The 21347-nt window shown below is 35.1% G+C and overlaps 1 long non-coding RNA gene across 1 annotated transcript in view; it reads right to left on the bottom strand.

Moving 5' to 3' along the window:
• Positions 1–21347, bottom strand: part of LOC121107705 — a 60365-nt gene that overhangs the window by 7898 nt on the left and 31120 nt on the right. The window contains exons 2-4 of the long non-coding RNA XR_005842049.2: positions 9481–9531; positions 6769–6862; positions 6250–6427 (exon numbers count right to left, since the gene is read on the bottom strand). This is a non-coding gene — a long non-coding RNA (uncharacterized LOC121107705). The remainder of the gene's footprint in view (positions 1–6249; positions 6428–6768; positions 6863–9480; positions 9532–21347) is intronic.

The following is a 21347-nucleotide window of genomic DNA, read 5'->3' as shown; positions in this document are numbered from 1 at the left end:
CTGGACTCTGTGCCATTGATGAGAATTTTTCCACTGTCAATTAGCTGCACTCCTGGCAGGAGTTTAGTGAGTTTTGTACTAGGAAAACCTCACATTATATGTATATCACATTATATACATTTTATGATACATGTATATGATAAAATGTCTATCAAACATACACATCTAGGTAAATGATTATAAGTGCACACAATATGCTAGAACTCACTTGCTCTACAGGTGGCAATTTTTGTAGACAACTGGACCAGGTGGACAAAGAAGCTGTGCATTTTACCCCCTTGGAGATTTTCACAATGCAACCAGACTCTAGCTTGGCCACACTCTAGCTTCAGTGAAGGATCTGAATAGCAGACTTGACCAAATGACTGACAAAGGCTCCTTCCAAACTAATTTATGAAATGATTCTGTTCAAAGGTTTTAAATATAGAACAAAATCTTTTGATATAAAGTAAGTTAGATAGATCAGGGAATTGAATTTCATTTCACATATGCCAGATAACAACCTTACACCACTGAGAACAGAGTTGTTCAAGGTAATTATGTGTAAATTAATTTTTAACCACCCAGAATTATCCATTTTTACTCCTCAGCCTGGAAAAATCAACAAGTGATACAAGACATTTTTCTTCTTACTTTTTTTTGTTGTACCAGCAAATGAAGTTAGGCTTTTAGCCGTTTTTCCCCTCTTTTTCTGAAATGACTAACCAAAGTCATAGCAGAGCTCATCTCTTCCAGACGCTCCATCCCCTCATATTAAACCATTGATTTTGTAAGAATTGCTGTGTTTCCACTGTGGTTACAATGGAGCCCTACCTCTTCACTGCGGAAGAAGTGAAGAAGCGGCATAGTCGTGCTTTTTTTTATTTTTTAATTTTTGTGGGTGTGTGGGTGTGTGTGTATACATCACCTGAACGTCTACTGAACTTGAAGAGGAGTTATATCTAGATTTCAATGAGCATTTTATCCAGTATACATTAAGATTAATGATTGGACTTTTGGGACTGGGAATAGCATATGTATGGGAACTGTTGAATCATGGCCTGATGACAGCATAATAGTGTTCAGTTTGAGTATGCTCAATACACAAGCTTGAATAAATGCCAAAATTTTCCACCAGCGGGTCTCATGTTACAGTGTTTATCGATCACTGGTCTCTTTTCCAAGTTTCTTTACATGTCTCTTTGCCAAACAAGTTCATTACTCATTTAAAAAAAAACATAAATTAAAGTGTGATGCAGGAGCGAAAAAGATTCAATTCAAGTTAACACTCTGAAATACGAAAATTATGTTATAATTTTGTTTATGTTATTACAAATTACACTTACAATATTTTAATAATTTTATAAATATAGTAGTATAAAATTATATTCAAAATATTTATATTATTTAACACTATTAAATTACTTACAGTAATTCTATGTTCACTATGCCTGCACTTCCAAAGATAATAATGGGAGGCTAGAAAATGTGGTCATAAATGCTATTGCCAATGCACAATTTACATGGAGATTTTACGTTTTCCTTGTTAAATGTGCCTGAAAATAGGCATGCTACTGCCTTTCTACTATGTGGATTTCAAAAAGGGCTTGTATTTGTCTTCTTATTCTCTTTCCTCAAAAGGTGTATGTAAGTATAATACAGATTATGATGAAAATGGGAGGTTTTTTTTTTCTCATCGATAGCAGTCTCTTTTACTGTGAAGCAGATGACTGCTTTATATGTCAAAAACTTCAATTATGGCATCAAAGCTTTGTTATTGCTGTGCTTCATTTCTGCTAGTTTATTTCATAGTAGCATGTCTCAGGCAAATTGTGTGATACACATTTCCAGAGAAAAACAAACAAACAAGAAGACCAGTCTCCGATTCAAATCAGAAAGATTTGTAGTTTTCACAGAACGTGACTGGACTCAATGATCTTAAAGGTCTTTTCCAACCTAAGCAATTCTGATTACTTCCTTACCTCCTCTTTGCCTTCTGTTAATGTGAGATGAATTAGTAGCTTATTTTTTCTGTGTAGGACCAAAACGTACTGAATTAGAGCCCAGGGCTCTGATCCATCAAGCCAGTTTGCACCATCATTTTGTGTTCAAATTTGTGTTCATAGCTCAGACTGCAGTTATGAGACATTACAGGCATATAGAAAAGCATGCATATTTAAGACATTTTCAGGTGTCTATTGAATGTCATTAATGTATGATTACAATGGTATGTAATGTTAGGCAGCCTCTTCTCTTTCTGCTTAACCAATAGTTGTACTGAGACTCTTCTGATTTAGCTCAGAGAATCAGAAGTGTGAGCAATGGAGACTACAACGTGTACGGCCATTCTAAATAGAAGAATGCTTGGGTGCGTTCTGCTGAGGATATGATATTCAGTGTGAGTTTGTTATAAATTAATCTTCTTAGAGTCTCTTTCTTTATTCTTAGAACACTGAATTTTCCACATAAGTGTTATTAGAATTCCAAGGTTTTGCTTTCTATTCTTCCAATAATTTAATAATTGTTTCAAAAGTTCATACCTTTTTAATTGATTTTCCACATAGAATTGATTTGTGTCTATTAATAGAATGCTTTCTAAGTAAATTTTGTACAGAGTTAAGCAAAATGTTTTTTCATTCTGTCATTAATATTAATGAGGTCATAATAACTGCATTATTAATGCAGTTCTTTGCATCAGTTACCAATTTAAGGTTAAGCGAGTTCATTTTGGTTTAAAGCAATTTACCTAGAAATTATCAAACCACAATTTCTGCATTTCCTCCCTTCTCTTCCTGCCTTTACTTAGACATTCATACATAATCACACTTGCTTATTCTGAGACTTATATTTTTATTTCTTGAAGGTGAGTTTCTGCCAGCCTTAGTCATGCTGGTAAGCATTTACTTACAGGACTTGGGGGAAAATTTTTAGCCCCACTGGAAAGCAGCCTATTTCTTAATCTGTTTGTTAGTTCCCTTAGTTATCAATACAGATTCCTTGGTTTTACAAACATCTCAGAGCACTGTAATCTCATGTACCAGAGACACAGAAATACTGTTTTGTAATCACTGAGATATGAATTTAGTGGTTCCTTCATATTACACTTTCTCTACTAGATGTAAGAAGCTGATAATTCTTACAGAGTTTAAAATTATTTCAGAGGCAATTTATTTCAGAAAACTTCTTTTTCTTCCTCTTTCTTTTATTTCTTTCTCTGTTTCTTTCTTTGTGTTAGTCTTTTTATTTTTTCTTTTGTTTATTTTAACATTTAAAAGCGGTTTGAACTTCCCAGTTCAAATGCGATATAAAAGAACAAATACTATTTGTAGACTCTTTGTTACTAACACCTACTGAGAAATGGTGAGGAAAAATTAAGTCTGCAAAAACTGCTTGCAGTAATGTATCATGAAATGGGGAAAAAAATTCAAACAAGTTTAAGTAGAAAGTTTGTTGTGTTTAAGTTCTGTTTCTGATTGTAAAATACCCATTTAACTTTGTATTAATCAAAATCTAATGGAAGTATATAATTTCACTGAGTTCTTTGCTCATAAATTGAGCTTTAGAGCTATAAATAGCTTAATTTATGAGATATTTAACTTCTATCATTTTCAAATAATATTAATCAAGGCAGTTAACTCATACAGAAGCTTTCCTTCTGCAAAGCAATTTGAGGGACTGATATTCCACGCATCACTTTTTCTTTTTTTTCCTCCCCCTAAGGAGACATGAGAATTTTAGGTAAAGGGCTACTTTTTTTGTCTACTTGTTCATTTACTAGTCTCTTTCTCCAATCTATTGGAGGGAGAGGAAGTTCTTTGTGTGTATACCCGGCATGAGATTAAGAAACAATAGTTCAAATGTTGGCCTGACCAGTTTATTACAAATCCTAGTCATTCAGGGAGATGGGGAAGGAGAGAAGGGCGATTGAAAAGATAGGAAATAGAAGCAAGGGAGCTTATAGGAAGCAAGAGGGAGATAGTCAACACCATGGTCCAACGTGGTTTGTAGTTCAGTCACTGATCTTCAGTAGTGGTGGGTCGTTGGGCATTGTTGTTCTGTTGACAAGGGTGTCCACAACAACAATGACAACAACAGTACAAACTTATAAATATGTCCAAAGTGGCCGAGTCAGCTCTCTTTTGAGTGACAGCTCGAATCCAAAATGGTTGAGTCCACTCTCCTTGGAGTGGCAGTTACTGGCTCTGGGATCTCAGCAGAAACAGCTTTGTTACCATTTTCCGGGCCTTGCCAGCAGATGAGAGGGAGCAGGGATGCCCATCTCCAACCTGTTTTTCCCAGGACATGATGGTATCATTCCCCAGTTTTCCCACACCAAGCTGGGACTATTTAGTCACAGGCCAGATCTTCCGTCAGTAAACATTCCTAAGCACTCTCTTCTGGAGGCAAACGGCTCCAGAGAAATGCTTTCAAATGTAAAATGGTGATGTTGATTGCCACAGGGCAACACCCATCTCTCATCTAAGTCAGAGTCTTATCGCAAGAAATGCCTCAGAAAGCAAGCTTTGAGCTAAAAAACAAAGAAGAATTCATACACCTAGATTCAATTTATATACCATTAGTGTGTAGCCAGCTAAAAATAGTATGTTCCTGTATTGCCTTCTAGGTTGTTTGCTTAGGTTGTCTTCCATTTTTAAATGACTGAGTAAATGGGAAACCATTCATTGCCTCTCTACAGAGATAATAAAAAATACTATGATACACAACCATTGCTTCACTAAAGAATGAACTGTATGTAGATATGATTTTGTAGATGTCATCAGGCACATTTGCATACAGTCTTCTAATAAATTTATGCAATTATTAATATAATAATATTTTTGTCCTAAGCAATCACACAAATACCAAATAGATTATCTAATAATGAGAAATTGTTCACTTTCCATGACTGCTCACCTTCCAGCATGTCTCAGGTAATATTTTGACAGATTCATACACTAGATAAAAAAGCTACGAAAGGCCCACCCCAGACACCTTCCTGTCTCCATCATTTAGTGCTCAGTATTTTGAGAGTCAAACTCAGCTGTGGGTTTTGAGCTTATTTGCTCCTGCCCCCAGGTTTTCACATCTTTTCTCTAGTGCATAGATACCATGCTTTTACAAGCTTTTGTTCTCCTCTGTGCCAAGCAAAGTCAAATAAAGTAAAAATATTTCTATTCTGTTTTTTAAATTCTGTCAGTATCTGTGAGATCTTCTATTGTTGCAGCATTATTTTGGTATCTGTCTTCCTAAATATCTTTTTAACCTTTGTCCAGTGTAGTCTCTAAATAACCACACGTTTACTAGATGTACTCAATAATGCACTCAAATTTCCAGTCTTTTTTTTTTTTCCAAAAACATTAGCTAACTTATTTATCATACACATTGGCCTAAACTCGTGACTTGATAACTTATTCTGAAAATCTCAGTGTAGCAGGAGACCATAACTTCTCTACCTGATGCATCGGAATGATCGAGAAGAAAATCTGGGCTGATCTGTTAGCCACAGAATTAACATTTCCTAAAGAACAGATATAATTCCTTATTAAAACAGAATAGTAAGGCTGAAGCCCATTGATGTATATAGTGCCATTTTTACTTCTGTCATGATTTTAGCTGGGATAGTTTTCTCTGTAGAGGTACAATACATAATACAAAGTATTATGCTGCATTTGTAATTTTAACTGAATGGTGGTGATCACACAGATGTTTTAGTTGTTGCAGGGCAGTGCTGCATAGAGCCAAGGGTTTTCCTGCTCCTCATGCAGCCTTGTCAGCCAGGAGCTGGGGATGCACATGGAGATGGAAGGGGACACAGTCAGGATAGCTGATTCAGCTGCCCAAAGGGATGTCCTATGCCATATGGTGTCATGCTCAGTAATAAAAGCCAAGATAAAGGAGAAAGTCTGAGAGGCACCATCAGAGTGATAGCTCTTGTCTGCCTCAGAAACCGCTGTTATATTTGACAAACCCTGCCTTCTTGGGCATGGCTGAACATCTGCTTGCAGATGAGAAGTAGTAAATGAATTCCTTGTTTTGCTTTACTTAGCTTACACACATGGCTTTTACTTCAGCTATTTTTGTTTTTATCTAAATGTGTGATATCTTGCATTTTTACCTTTCCCACTCACTCCCCCCATCCCACCTGGGAAGAACTGCTATGTCGTGCTGAGTTGTTGGTGTTAAACCACAAAACCACAACAATCTCTAATAAGTTAAATCAAAAAGATTCATTCTTTGGATGGGATTAGATTTGCTAAAAACTAGTCTTACCTGGTTCTCTTCTCAGTAGCTTACACAGCAAATATGAAACCTCAAATGTCATAGAACTGAAATTCTTCATCTGGTTTAGAGTAAGGAAATCACTAGCTGACGCAATTGACAGTAAGGATTTATGCAATTTCTGTGCAATTTCCTCTCTCAGAACTTTCTTCTCTTTCTTTTTTCTTCTCTATGAAAAAAATGTTCATTGTCAAAGATGTGAAGGAAACTTTTTTCAGAAAATATATTAGAATGTAATCACAACTCTTTTTACAAAATTGCATTTTAGTGTAAGCCTTTAAGATTGTATCTTATGTTCCTCATCAAAATATTTTCTGTAATTAAACTAATGTAATATTTTGAAAATAACACAGAATACTTTCTCTTCATAAATTTCAGGTGAAAGTATTATTACAATTTAAAAAATCTGATATTTAAAAAATTAGCTCATCTAGATTTATGGAATTCTTATTAATGTACACTTACAAGTATGAAGCACATAATAAAATTCAAACATGATTGATTACTTACGTATCTTTGAAGACAAAGCAGATGTTTAGCTGTGTCAAATTATTCCTGTAAGTCTTGATAACCTTCCATTGACTTCTATGTGTATTGCAACAGTCTTTAAATGAGTAAAAGAAAAGTATTTATTGTTCCCAAAACAATAACCTCAAGGTTGCGTGTTATTACTCAAATATACTTATAAAAACAAATATTCCTTGAATCCATTATCTCCCTTAAGATAAAGAGTATACAAGCAGAAAAAATAAAATACTTCAACACAACTTGTTTTAACAGTACCAAAGCATATCAGAAACACACAAAAACATGGCTTTAGGCCACATACAGAATTTGTGATGCAAAATGATCCTTACACATGGACACAGAAAGGTGCAAGAGAGATTTCTAAGTATCTCAGTGTTTTTTCTCTCTCCTGAAAGAAAAAGGATGCATTATTTCAACTAAAGATTCAGCTGTCACCTATATGCTAGGACTGATCTGAAAGTAATGACACCTATTTTATTATGTTGTTCTATGATATCAGAGGCAGATGTGGTGGTATAGCAGTAGAGGCTGAACCTTTCAGTCAGTGTTACATTACATTTTGTTACTGTGTGATAGATGGTAGCTGTTGTCACCTGCTGACATTCATCAATGCTTGCTGAACATTTGTGGAGACCAAACAGTGGATGTAGTGGTGGTTTCAGAAACAGCAACAGCAACATGAAAGACAAACCGTGTTCTGGACAATCATGCAGATTTCTGTGAGCACACCATTCAGGCTCTTGCTCATTGCTAGCAGTAACGTATAGCTAATGACTGTGTCAATGTTGACAAATAGAGCAAATTCTCAGCTACAAAAAACTATCAGATAGTGTTATTGTGCTCTTTTTATATTTTCCATGGAAGTAAATGGGAGGCACTACTTTCAGAGGAACCTATGCTGCATGACACTACTGATGTCTAGGAGAGCCATTTCCTTTGGTCTTTTCAATTGAGTTCCGAATAAGAGCTTTAAACCATTTGTGTTAGTTTATTAAGATACATGTCTCAAAGTAACATTCTTTTCAGTTTTATAACATCATACTTGTTGAGCACCAAAACTCTGTTTTCCTAGGGGATTTCCCAATTTTGAGTTGTTTTAATTATCTCTTAAGTCCCTAAAACCAATGATATAGCTAAGTCATTTTCTACAAATTCCATGTCTGATAAACAATTATCAATGTTGCTTATTTTAATTAAAATTCCTCATGATTTTGAATGAAGAAGTATTTTGTTAAAGCAAAGAAAAAAAATCCATTCTAGAATAGCTACTTAGCTTTAGAAATCACATTATAAGATTTTCTCCTGATACTGCAGAGCATAATCATGCGTGTGGCAGTGTCCTCTTCTCTCCATATTGCTATGCATTTTGTCCCTTTTCCCTGACAAGCTTCAGCTACCTCGTTTGGCATGAGGCCTGCCAAAGTTTCCTTAAGATGCAAAGGACTAAGCATGACCTAAGCACATGAAGTGGGTAGAGTGGCAGGATTCAGGGAAGAATGTATGCTGGGGAAGGTTTTCTTTTATTTTGATTTTGTTTGTTTTGATTGTTATGATTTTCCGTTGAAAACCTGCGCTACACTTAAACTTAAGACTGAGATATTAATCCTGAGATATCAACTGTGAATTTATTGGGTTGAATTAATGGCATTTTCAGCTATGGTAAATATTTTCAGTATACATATATCACTGTGTACAAACAATCGAACAACTGTCAACTACAGACCCTTGAAAGTGGCCGTGCAGGAAATGCTGTCTTCAAAGTGACTACATGTAAATATGATCCCTGAGCATCTCAAACTGATGCACAGATGACGCAGACTCAGAGGAAGAACCACTTTTATGAGTTCTCAGAGTTTATAGGTATGATGTCCTACAAGTGAGTTATCAGACTAAGCCCATTTGGTAGTATAGGCTTTGCTGAAAAAGCCTTGAAGGAAACTGTGAGTGATCTTCAGAACAAAAGTTTTTGTTTCAGCTTCATCTGATGACTTAAGTGTTATGTTTTAGAATGTTGCTCAAATACCAAAGTCAAGTTAAGTAAAGCACTGTGTTGTGCTCTCTCACTGTGTCTTCTGCTAAAGCCCATACACCATTTGGATATCAAAACCTTTCAATGCAACAAATAAAACCAGATATCAGTCACTGAAAGATCATCAGAAAAATAGTATCTCTTGCAAGTCTGGCTCACAAAATAAACATTAAAATTAAGTCAAAATATTTGTTAGAGAAGCAGTGTTTTACTTTTAAGAGCTGCCAAGAAGTGAATACTGGGCTAATTGTTTGCAACAATAATTGCCAGCAAAGTGGATTTGTTAGTAAACAGTCACACATTCCAGAGGGGCTAGACTGCTGTTCAGGCATGGAAAATCTGTACACATAACTGCTCTTTATGCTAAATCTTAAACATATTAAAACTGAGCTTCTTCCACTTTAATGATATTTGTAAAATATCAGATGGCATGTAATAGCAATAATACAATAAAATACCTCTGCAATATTCATTTGCTATCTACAAGAGGGATATATGTAGTGTTCCATCTTACTGTGAGTTCTGTGCAAAGATAACTTTTAATTCCCCCCCCCCCCCCCCCAAAAAAAAAAAAAAAAAAAAGGAATATCAGAAGGGAGAGTAGCTGCTTGCAAAACAACTCTTCCCTAGCAGTTCTTTATAATGATGTGAACTTCATCTCTTACCATTTTGAGGTGGTCAGTTTCAGGGCATGATCCATATGGGTCATTTTTCACCTGTGGTTGAAAGAGACTACCTTTAGGTGTAAGGTGAGATAATTGCATTTCATAGCTCTCAATAGAGATGAATCCATAGAAGACTCATTTACAAGATACAGTAGGAAGAGATATCATCAGGTTAGGCTGTCTATGTTTAATGTGTAGTGAGGGAGGAAATTGTTATCACACTCAGAAGCCAAACAAAATGAAATTGAACTGAAAATGTTAGTGTTTAAAACAGAGTTTTCCTCAAAAAAGTTAAATTCTGAATTTTTCAAGATACCTTTTCTATATATTCTCAGCCAATCTGGTGGGAAGTCTTTTATTAACACATCATAATAGTATTTTCAGGGGATTTCCTCCCAAGAGTTTTCTGTCAGCTGCTGAAGAGTGCATAATGACATCACTGGCTTATGAATTTCATGTAACAACTGAGATTCTTTTGCTAAATTCAAACTGAACACTATCATATTTTAGAAGTTTATTGTTTTGTTTTTAAGGAACAATGAAGAATTTATATAATTCATTTCCTGTGTTCTAATCACTTCCTGCACATGATATAGCTGTGTGGGAGAAAGGCAGGATCTGCTCCCTAAAGATGTTGCTTTAAGGTTAAGTATCATTTGAAAAGTAATTACCAATGCTTAAGGTGGAATATTAATGACATTCAGATCATTAAGATAATGTATGAACATTAACACTATTCAGGCTTGCAAGACCACTAGGACATACTGCATTAAGGAAAAATCATGAAAACTTACTCCCTCAATAGCTTGGTGGCTGCAAATTTATTCCTCTTATCATAAAGTACAGTCTTTTAGAAGAGCAGAAAGGTTAAAGAGAAACAGTGGAAGAGAATATTTGCGTTGCTTATGGAAAACCATGTATACTAAAGCTAAATAACTTGCAAAGTCATTTGAAAGATTCTCTCAATCTAATTTCCTCTGTTTCCATACATCAAAAGTAGATTACAATTTTAAGATGCACACTACAATTACTCACAGTGCTTATCTGTAAATGAAATTCAAGAACATGACACGAACATAATGTGCTGCCAGAAGACGCTGCAACACAGCGAATCTGCCTCATATCACACTTTATGTCACTGTTCCCGTTCACAAGGGAGACTTCACTTGATTGAAGATATGTTGTGAGCACATTCGTGCTTTCACTGAGATTCTTGAAAAAAATTCCCCTCACCTCAGCATAAAACTGCATTTGTACATGAACTATTATCTTATGTGTTAGGATTAAAACAAAGCAAAATAAAATCTGTCTGGAAAGTATTTTTATATTCTGCTCTTATCAGAAAGGAATTGGCATGGAAATGCACACCAAAATAGCCTCTGTAGGTTCTCAAGTCCTTTGTTATTCGTTAAAAAAACACACCTTGACACCATTAAGCATTGTTTAAATACAAACTCTACCAAAAACACTGTAAAGAAAGCTTTCTGGATGTGTTTTCACAGAAAATTGAAGATGTGAACACAAACTGTGACTGTGTATCTGTTTGCACAATAAACAGGAGATAAAAACGAAAGTCAGAGATCTGAATTTCCTGGAGAATTTGCATTGTTCAGTAGAACAAGTGAAGTCCCAAGCCAGTGCAATTTCATTGCAGTCGTTACCCATGGTGCAAAGACCATGATTAGTTTTTTGTTTTGTTTTTTTTTAATACATTTTTTAAATGTCATTGGAATAGAGTCCTTCTGGAATTAAAGCAAGCAATAAATAAGTTCAAATGAGCTCCTTTCAATCAATTTCAATTTAGGCTGACTCCAGCATCTGTGAGTATTCTGCTGGTCTCAGCACAATGGTTGGTCATTAGAACTCAGGAAACAGTTTTTTGATAAAGACTTTCTATTGCAAAGGCTCAGGAATAATTCACCTCCACAGTTTGGAGCAGGTCCAGAAAATGGATTTATTACAAAATACATATACATATGTATTGGTGTATATATACATATATGGTGTACATATACAAAAATATTCTAACTTTTCTATAAAATTTAGCATATAATAAAAAGTAAGAAACAGTTTTTCACAACTTTTGTGTGTGCACTGGAAGAGTAAGTACTGCATTCATGATATATTTATCTTGTAAATCATAGTCTGGAACTCTAAATATTCCCCCCCCTCCCCCCCTTAATACCAGAAGAAATGTTTTCGTGACATTAAAGGATATTTGATGTTACCTACACCAAGATTACACAGTAGGTTCTCTTGATGAATTGTCATAGACAATTCAAAAATATCTCTACAGCTATTATATGACAAATAATCCCAGAAAGAGATTATAAAATAGGTCTCTGTCATTAATGTAATATAGTTTGTATAACTGACGTATATCTTGAGACTTGTATGGAGCTAGTTTTATTACCTTGTGATTTTTTTCATAGTTCTAAGATTTTGGGCAGGGCTGGTATGAGTTTCATGTTCAGAGACATTCTTACCAGTTTGCCCACTTGAGAGAGAAACCATCACAGAATTACAGGGATTGGAAGGGACTTCGGGAGATCATCGAGTCTAACCCCCCGCTAAAGTATGTTCTCTACCATAGGTTGCGCAGGTAGGCATCCAGATGGGTCCTGAATACCTCCATAGAAGGAGGCACCACAGTCTCTCTAGGCAGACTGTTCCAGGTCTCCATCACCCTTACCGTAAAGAAGTTCATCTACATGTGAATATGGAACTTCCTACATACAAGTTTTAGGCCATTACTCCTTGTCCTATCACTACAAACCACCAAAAAGAACCTGGCCTCATCCATTTGCCTCCCACCTCCCTTTAGATGTTTATAAACATTTATCAGATCATCTTTCAGTCTTCCATCAATTATCTTATCTATGTATTTTCACAGCTCTTTCATAAAGGCAGTTAATAATAAGTCTCAGCTGTCCTCTTTTTATTCTCCAATGCTAAATACATATATACAGGGGAAAAAAAGCGAAGGGAGGAGGGGGAGGAAAGCACCTTTGTTTGTTCCATTTTCTTTGGCAAATATAGACCAGTTCATTTTTTGCTTTTTTAATCTTCCATCAATCCAACATTAGTTTTAGGAGAGGAGAGAGAGGATCTCTGGAAGCTGAAAGAACACAGCTGAGGTTCGGAAATATACAGTAAATGGGTTTTGAATCATACTAAGTCTGTGGAAATGATAAATTAATTAATTTGAATATTCAGGCTTTGGGGGGAAAAAAGAAAAAACAAAGCAAACAAAAAACTGGAAAAAGTATTCCCATGTCATCAGAGAGAACTTCTGAAGTACGGAGAAATGATCATCCAACTCAACAGGCATGAATTTAATAAAAACTTTTTCTTTACATACCTTAGAATCACCGAATCACCAAGGTTAGAAAGGACCTCCAAGATCATCCAGTCCAACCTTCCACCAATATTTTCCCACTAACCCATGTCCCTTAGTACCACATCTAAATGTTTATTGAACACCTTCAGGGACAGTGATTCAACCACCTCCCTGGGCAAATGCATTCCAGGGCCTGACCACTCCTTACGTGGCAGCTAATTTTGAATGTTCTAATGAATTAATTTGCTTGCCAGGAATTTTAATATAGTTTTAAAATGTGTATTTATTTTCATCTGCTTCCTGCTTCTCATTCTGGCTTTAATTATTATGAGTATTTGAGTACTACTAGGAGACTATAATGAAATTTTTTGCCAAAGTGAAAAAACAGCAGTTCTTCCCTTCAGCTACAGCTCACTTGAGGTTTGGATAACTATATTTTCTTAAACATTGAAAAATTAATCATCTAAAATAAATATTCAGTAAATTTTCTTGTTTGTTTTAAGTACAAATTGCAACAACTGAGCATCAATAGTGAATTCTACCCTGCCTTCTGTGAATTAACAGTATCTACTTCAAATTCATTCTCTTTGCTCTCAGATTGTGTAACAGGGCATTAAGAGGAAATTAGTCCCTTCAGAATTGCTAAATCCTCTGACAATGTGTCAGACCAGAGTACTTAATGAAGTTTATTCTAACACTACAAGTGTCTTCTTTCAACAGTTCCATACATTGAATAATTTTAGCTCCTGTAATGGTCATGGGCATGCCAAGTTAAATCTACACCAAAACCAGAGTACATCCTTCAGACAGCAGATCAAAAATGGTGCAAAGCAGTAGCATCTCTTTGGAATAGCCTCCAGCTTTGTCAGATAGGAGAAATGCAGCATTTGTTTCACCTCTGGGTTTACTGCCTCTAATTTCTTTAGAATTAATTGTACAGAAGTATAATGTAAATTGAGTTGTTTTTGTCATAGCTCATCATTCCTAGAAATCCTCCCATGGCTGACAAGCGGTTTTTAATGAAGCACCTGACCTTTCACTAAGTCATCTCCAAGCTTCTTAGCCCTCACATTAATGATGGAGTTTGAATAGATATGTGTTCAGATACATGCACACACATTGTTACATTAAAAAAAGAATAATAATAATCCGTAAGTAAAATAAAATATTCCTTTACTGAGAAGTTATGGAACTGTAGTTTCAAGGCAACTTTATTTTAATGTACAAACACAGAAAGAGGTGAATTGCAATTTTGTTGCTGCATTACTCTTCATTCTTCCCTACAGAATTGAAGTTCTTCCCTGCAGAATTGAAGGCATGTACTCATAACAGTAGGAATTTTATTATAATCCACAATTACTGTATGGCATTCAACATCACATATTTTTCATACTCTAATTTAAAAACAGAGCTATTTATTTCCTCATAGATTTTTTTGCATTTTAGTACTATGCAACTATTTGTACAACATATCTGCAAAATGAAGGTTGACTTTTTCAATTTTTGATATCAGAAATTGAAACATCAATGATTTACTATCTCAGAAAAGATTTTCCCAAGATGGGATTTTTTCATTTTTTTTAAAGTAAGAAACACTGTAAAAATATACTTTCATATATTCACTGAATTGATCAGCACATCTATAGGTTGGTCTCCAAAGTACTGACATAGTATTAAAAACAAAAACAGTTACTATCCACTGAATATTTACAAAGTACATGCAGTTATGGATCATCTGTGGAAAGATTCAAGTGCTAACTTGCAGCATATAAAATATGTCTTTGCCTCCACCCCAGCTTGTAGTACCCTCAGTCTACCTTAGTTCCTATATCAAGCTCTGTAGAAGGCTCCTTCCTACCTAATTCTTTCCCCTGTTAAACATTCTCTAACTGCCCACAGCTTGCTCCTGAAGCTCCCATGTATAGGCATTTCCTGGCCAGATCCATCTCCCTACCTGCACTTGAACTGCATGGTTCTCTTTGTTTTCCTCAGGGTCGTGAAACACAAACTCAAGAGACTCTCTGTGCCCAGCTTTGGTCATGACCTGAAGCTGAATATGACCGAGCTAGTCATGTTGCCCAGCATGAATCGCTTTCTTTGAGACTGTACTGAACCAATTGGGCAAGAACTGCAAGCTTTTGAGAAACTTAACAGATTTGTACATAATTAAAAACAAACAAACAAACAAACAAAACCTTGTGAAGACTGTTCGTCCACTGACATTCAGGATCTTCACCAAAGAGCGTATAGTGTTTCTCAAAAGAAGATATCAACTGTTCTGTTTTACAGTTTGAAAAATAAATCTGCATTCTTAGGTATACATGAACTCTTTTGGCTGAGGTTTTCTTGGCAGAGTTCAATCTGAGGCAGAGATCAGTGTAAGAAATTTAAAGAACCAGCAAAGGGCTCTTGTTTTAAAAAGAGTTTGTGCATTATCAACTGCACGTAATTATGTCACTTTCCTTGTTTGGAAAGTTTGACTGCTTCTTTTTCATACCATAGAGTAGCTTAGTAGCTCAGGACAAAGGGAAATGGCCATAAAGTTGAGCATAAGATGTTCTGCACCAATATGTAAAGGAATTTCTTCTCAGTGAGAGTGATGGAGCACTGGAGCAGGCTGCCTAGGGAGGTTGTGGAGTCTTCTCTGGAGATCTGGAGATGTTCGAGATCTGCCAAGACGCCTCCCTGTGCAGCATGCTGTAGGGGGCCTGCTTTGCAGGGAGGTTGAACTGGATGATCTCTGGAGATCCCTTCCAACCTCTACAATTCTGTGATTCTGTGATTTCACTTTTTTTTTTTTTTTTTCCTTTAGTTATCTTCCTTTCCTGGTGCAATTATTTATTTATTTATTTATTTATTTATTATTTTGTTTAGATTCTCTTTGCCAACCAAGGTTAGCAAAGACAATAACTTAGACAGTAACAAACGATAAAAAGTGATAAAAATCAAATATATTCTTTTTTCTCAACAATACATAACAGTCAAAAGGAATGGAATAATGTGGTACCAGCATTCCTAAAATATCGCAATTTTAATTAAATACTGCCCTAGTTATTTTTATTCCTTTACTGATTTACTTTTGGCTATACATGTCAGGACAATTATGTAAATTTAGATTATTACTGAACATAAGACTTTTTGTTTTTCTCTTAATTTTACAAAATTCAAATTTCTAGGTTGCATCAGGTTAAAAGTAGCTAAATAAACACATATATCAATTTATGCTCACTTCCTCTTTTCAGTCCTCATCTGGCACTACATTTGAAATATACAAAATGAGTGATGTGAACCTGAGAAATTAGTAAAATTTGTATAAGTATTTTACAACTTGCTGAGTCATTATAGTCACTGAGAAATGGAGGACTTAGTACAACATTCTTTTAAAGCAAACTCCGTGTAACAATCATCTTTCCTCCTTATCCAACAGAATATTGAAACATCTACTGTGTATTGTGGTATTATTTCATCCTGATAAGGTCAGAAATAACATGGATGATAGACATTTAAATACAAGTGTGACAGGCAGTCATTATGCTCTGTGGACTGCACATCCAAGCACAATCTCAGATCTCAGGTCTACCCTTAACTGTGACACCAACCTACAAGGAAGGTCATTCTCATCTCTTTTGTTCCCAACACTTGAGTAACTGGACTTCTCTAGTCTTTGGCCTAGATTGTCCTTCACAGCATGTATGTATTACTGAAATCAGGAGAACACAGGTAAATATCAACACCACTGTATAGTACTGAAAAACATACGACAACCCAGCAGATTTATAACTCTTAATTAGACAGTTGCTGAATTGGAAAATGAATAACAAGTTCAGTAAAGTTATTTTTCCCATCATCCTCAAAGAACTTATGTGATGCATACCTATGGTGATAGTCTGAAATATATTTTTATTTCAGTAGTTTTTAATGATCTTGTATAGTTGATTTATTACATAAGAATATAGTATTCCATTTACAGAAGTAATATATATGCCACTTAGTTTGGTTGCGCTCCGTTTGAGTATAATAGAATCTGAAAGAAAATGGCATCTTCTAATCATATGGAACTTTGCTGTCCGGAACCTTAGAATAAACTTGGCATGTCTCTATGATTCTATGTGCTCCACTGAGAGGAAACTAAGATTGTGAAATGGAAGTTTTCGAAGCCTATTTATTTTTTACGATGTTACTTGAAACAGGTATATAAATTATAAGCATGTAATGGTGATTTTTAGAACCACAAAAATGTAGTATATGTGCATAAACTTAAAAAAAAATCAATAAAATTTATATATATATATGTGCATTCTTATACACACTGCTGCACATACACATAAATATAAATGCAAAATCCAGGTAGCAACCAGACTATTAACTTTAGTTTTCCTCTCTTAACAGTAGGATAGCTCACCTCACAAATCATATTTCTGTTGGAAATGAAAGGTGCACTGCTGCCAGCATTTTGTAAGAAATAATGACACACTTTACTACCTGTAAGTGCTGACTGAATGCTTCTGCTTTTCCTCTCCAAGGTGACTGTAACACAGATTGATGAAAGATTCCGTGGGACTACAAAGGTTAAAGATGCAGACCCAGAGCTAGAAGGCAGCTCTGACACTGATGGAATACAGTACAATGAGAATGCCCACATTATTGTCCTATCCTCTGATAACCAGTGTAATATGAAAACAGACTACAGGAGAAGGGAACAAATTAAATCCATTAATCAAGCATATCTGTGCTAAACAGTTGTTCTGAAGAGATGAACAAATGAAAAATTTACTGTTTGTTTCTATGCTTGCTAGCACTGGAGAAGAAAATTAATTATAAGGCTGTAGCTAAACTATTAGTTAAGATTTTTCTTGAGAAAACTATTTATGGCTTTGTCAAAGAACAAATGAACCTCATTAGTGAGATTAGTTTCAGCTGATCATTTTGCATTAGGACAGACTAATAACATACCCTTTAAAGATATATTGAAGGAAATAACTCAAACGAACCAGAATACATTTTATACCTCTTATTATATTAGAGTGCTAAATTGGAAATATATGATTTGCCACCAAACTAAAAATCAAGTCTGTTTTATTTGCTTTCCTCTGGTAAAGTAGGTAGTTGTTGGGTTAACTAGGATCAGCTGTTGGTCAGGGATTCACAAAGGGATCTCTAGTCAGGGCGCCTCACAGTTCACTTATAAAACTCCACTTTTGAAGTACATTATCCAAATCTTAGCTAATTATTAAAAGAAAAAGCCAAAACAAATGTATATTATTTTAATATATAAAATAAAATGACAGTCTGATCCAAACTCAATGAAATTTTTCCAGAAGCTTATATTGATAGAAGCAAGATGTACAGAAATTCTCTTATTTACAGAGAAAAGAGTACAAGCTGTGTTCTTATACTGTTTTATCATCCTTCATAAAACTACTATTAAAATAGTCACTGCCTTTTGGAATGAATGGAAACTAGCTTTCTATGAACTATAAGGCTTCGTAGCAAACCATTACCTACTCGAGGTAACGGAAATTAAATATCTTTGTAGAACAGCGTTTAAGATGAAGTTTCTGTTCTCTTTTTTCCACAGCAAAGCCTCTGGTATAGAACAGGCTATAGTACTGGATTTCTCATGATGCAAATGCTTCCCATGGGGAATTGAACTGAAATCATGCAGATGAGAGAGCCAGACATCAAACAGTAATTAGTTTGTCAGTACACAATTGACCTGGTTCCCACTGGAAGTCTAGAGGCAAAGAAGTGGTTGTCAAACACCTTAGCTAATGAAGTCTGTTTCCACTGGCTTTGTGTCTCACGAGTGCCATCTGTGCTGAGTAAACCTATGGGAAGACTTTGCAAAGCCTGGGACATTTGAGAAGAGCTTTCTCCTACACTGTCTCCTCATACTGCATAGTAATCTATTATTATTCTTCACATTTACAGCACTGATAATATCTACTTTTTTTGTCTAGAATCTTATTTTCATAAGCCTTGAATTTTTTTGCACAAAACAGCTAGAATTGATAAATGGATTAAAATGTTACTGACCAGAAGGAGGAGAAAGTGTCGTAACAGCACATGAGCCCTGAAGGTCTGATTTTCTTAGAAGACCAAGAATTACTCTATCCCATGATTACTCATCTCCTGATCTATCCTCCTGCATAATTTGGATTCTTGGCTGTGGAAAAAAAACTGTATGTAAAGTGATGTTTTAGTGTTAATATGAATGTTTTCCTTACATTTAAATAAAAGAAAAACAATTAACAAATTAAAGCCCTTCATTTTTATATAGCTTGTTTAACTGTAAGAAAAACATCAAACAGGATTGAAAATCTGACCTACTGTCTTCATTTTCTGCTGCTGAAGTGATTTAGCTGGCTCTCTATTTCTAGAGTGCATTGTGAAATGCAATAACAGTTAATCCAACAAAGCAGCTGCTCAGATATCCCTGATAACCACCCTTGAAACTTCAATGGCAAAAAGGCTTTTGGTGCAGTAAGGGTAATGTTCAAAATTACCTTGAAGACTTAACTGTAGAACTCACACTTTTACCGTATGTACATACATTCTTGTAGTTTAAACAAGACAACCTGTCTTTACATTATTTCAACGCCATTCTGGCAATAAATCCACCCAAATTAAAGCTATTTTAGCAGGGAGTAGTATATTCATTACAAGTCTCACATGGTGTTTCAGTATCATGGCCTTTCATAATCTGGATACATAATGGGTATCCAGAGGTTATCTTTAACCATATTTCTCTTTTCAGTATGTGACAGGATAAAATCTTTGACACTATGTCCTTAGTAGTAGATGACTGCATTAGCCCATATTCCCCAGAGTAACATTTGAAAGATTGAAGTGTGAATGGTCCTATGTGGAAGGAAATGTGATGTGGGCATCAAAGACTATGATTCAAAACCTCCCTTCTTGTTTCTCCACTGCTGGAGCTCTTAGCCCTTCTAAAAACTGAAGTCATCCATTGTAGAAACTGTACTTTAAAGATTAGCCAGAATAACCTTCTCCTCTACTACAGTAAATCTCTTGTGAATAACAGGCAACTGGCTACCAGAAAACAAGAATCTTTTCTACAGTCTCTGATGACTCAGGCCTATATCTGCACTAGTGATTTTGAATGATAAAAGTAGTTTCTGCTTTTTACATGAAGGATGCACTGTATTTTGCACAGTTAGTCTAAAATGTAAATGAAAATGGCACATTAAAGAACTATATGAAATCTCTTTTACTGTGAGAGAAATTTGTAAGTCAAACTAGATGAACAGGGAATAATGGCAACAGATAATTATTTGTAAAACACGGTGAAAATTGTACTTTGGGCTACTGATGCTTAGCCACAAATGATAAGAAGAACATTTGGATTTCCTCATAAATGATATAAGAGAGTCTAAATAAATGAACTAGAAAACAGCGCATGTTATTATGTCTACAGTGTTCCATAGCATCAAATGATGGATTAACATAAGATATATTATTAAAATGGAAATTATATATGTTCTTTGTTCAGATTTCTTAATGAAGGTAAGGGATTAACGAACAATTGAGAATATGTACACATAGGATGTTTGAAGTTTGAAGAATCTCCATGGATTACCAAAATGATTTAGGATTGTTTTAAGTTGATCTTGAAAAAGACAAATTCAAAATTAAGACCTCACTAATAGTGTTACTGTTTGTAATGTGAAAGGTTAGAGTTATTGGCCTGAAATAGGCAAATCCAAAAACTCAATGTCACATTTTAGAAAGTAATTGCTTTATTGTATAGTAAGACTGAGTATTTCCTTCTGCTTCTTCTGATGAATTTCTTCAAAAGGCCTCTCACTCTTTTTTCTCTTTATTTTTCTCCCCAAGACAGAGTAAGAGGGAAAAAAGCTTACAATATTTTTTGCATAGAAAAAGTATTTATTGACATGTTTTTTTTCTGGGATGGAACTTCATATGAATAACAGCATATGAGTTGTGCTAGATGAGCCTTCAGACTCCTTAAAACATTAAAATGTTTGTCCCCTATTTTACCACACTAATCTATTATACTCTTATTTCAGAAAATTATCATAAGCTCTTTTTATGTTTGTTCATTAGAAAATCAAGTGTGGGTGTTTGGTTTTTTTTATTATTATTTGTTTGTCCTCTCCCCTCCCCTCCCCCCCAAGATATAATTCATTCTGAAAGAATGACATCTGATGAGGGAGGCTTTCTTTTTTTTGTTTTGTGTTTCTTAAAGTGATACTGTGACCTTCAGTCATTTTGACTGCCTGCTTGTGTAATATGGGATCTTCAAAAACAGTTTAAGACTAAATTTTTGAGTTTATCATTTAATAAACGTGCTTGCATTTGCATTTCATGAAATAGCTTAAGCGACTTTAAGTAACATAACCATCCTGAGTTCAGAGATGCATCACTTGGAGGAAAGACAGAACAAAATAAACATGCAAAATAAAAAGCAAAAATCCTCCAACAACTAACCAACAAACAAAAACTACACACACATGCAAAAAAACCCAAACTATCCAAAATTTCA

The sequence above is a fragment of the Gallus gallus genome, chromosome 1 (genome assembly GCF_016699485.2).
Source record: "Gallus gallus isolate bGalGal1 chromosome 1, bGalGal1.mat.broiler.GRCg7b, whole genome shotgun sequence".
NCBI classification, from domain to species: Eukaryota; Metazoa; Chordata; class Aves; order Galliformes; family Phasianidae; genus Gallus; species Gallus gallus.
The sequence above is the reverse complement of the archived record's forward strand: the minus strand, read 5'-3'. Positions and strand labels throughout refer to the sequence as shown.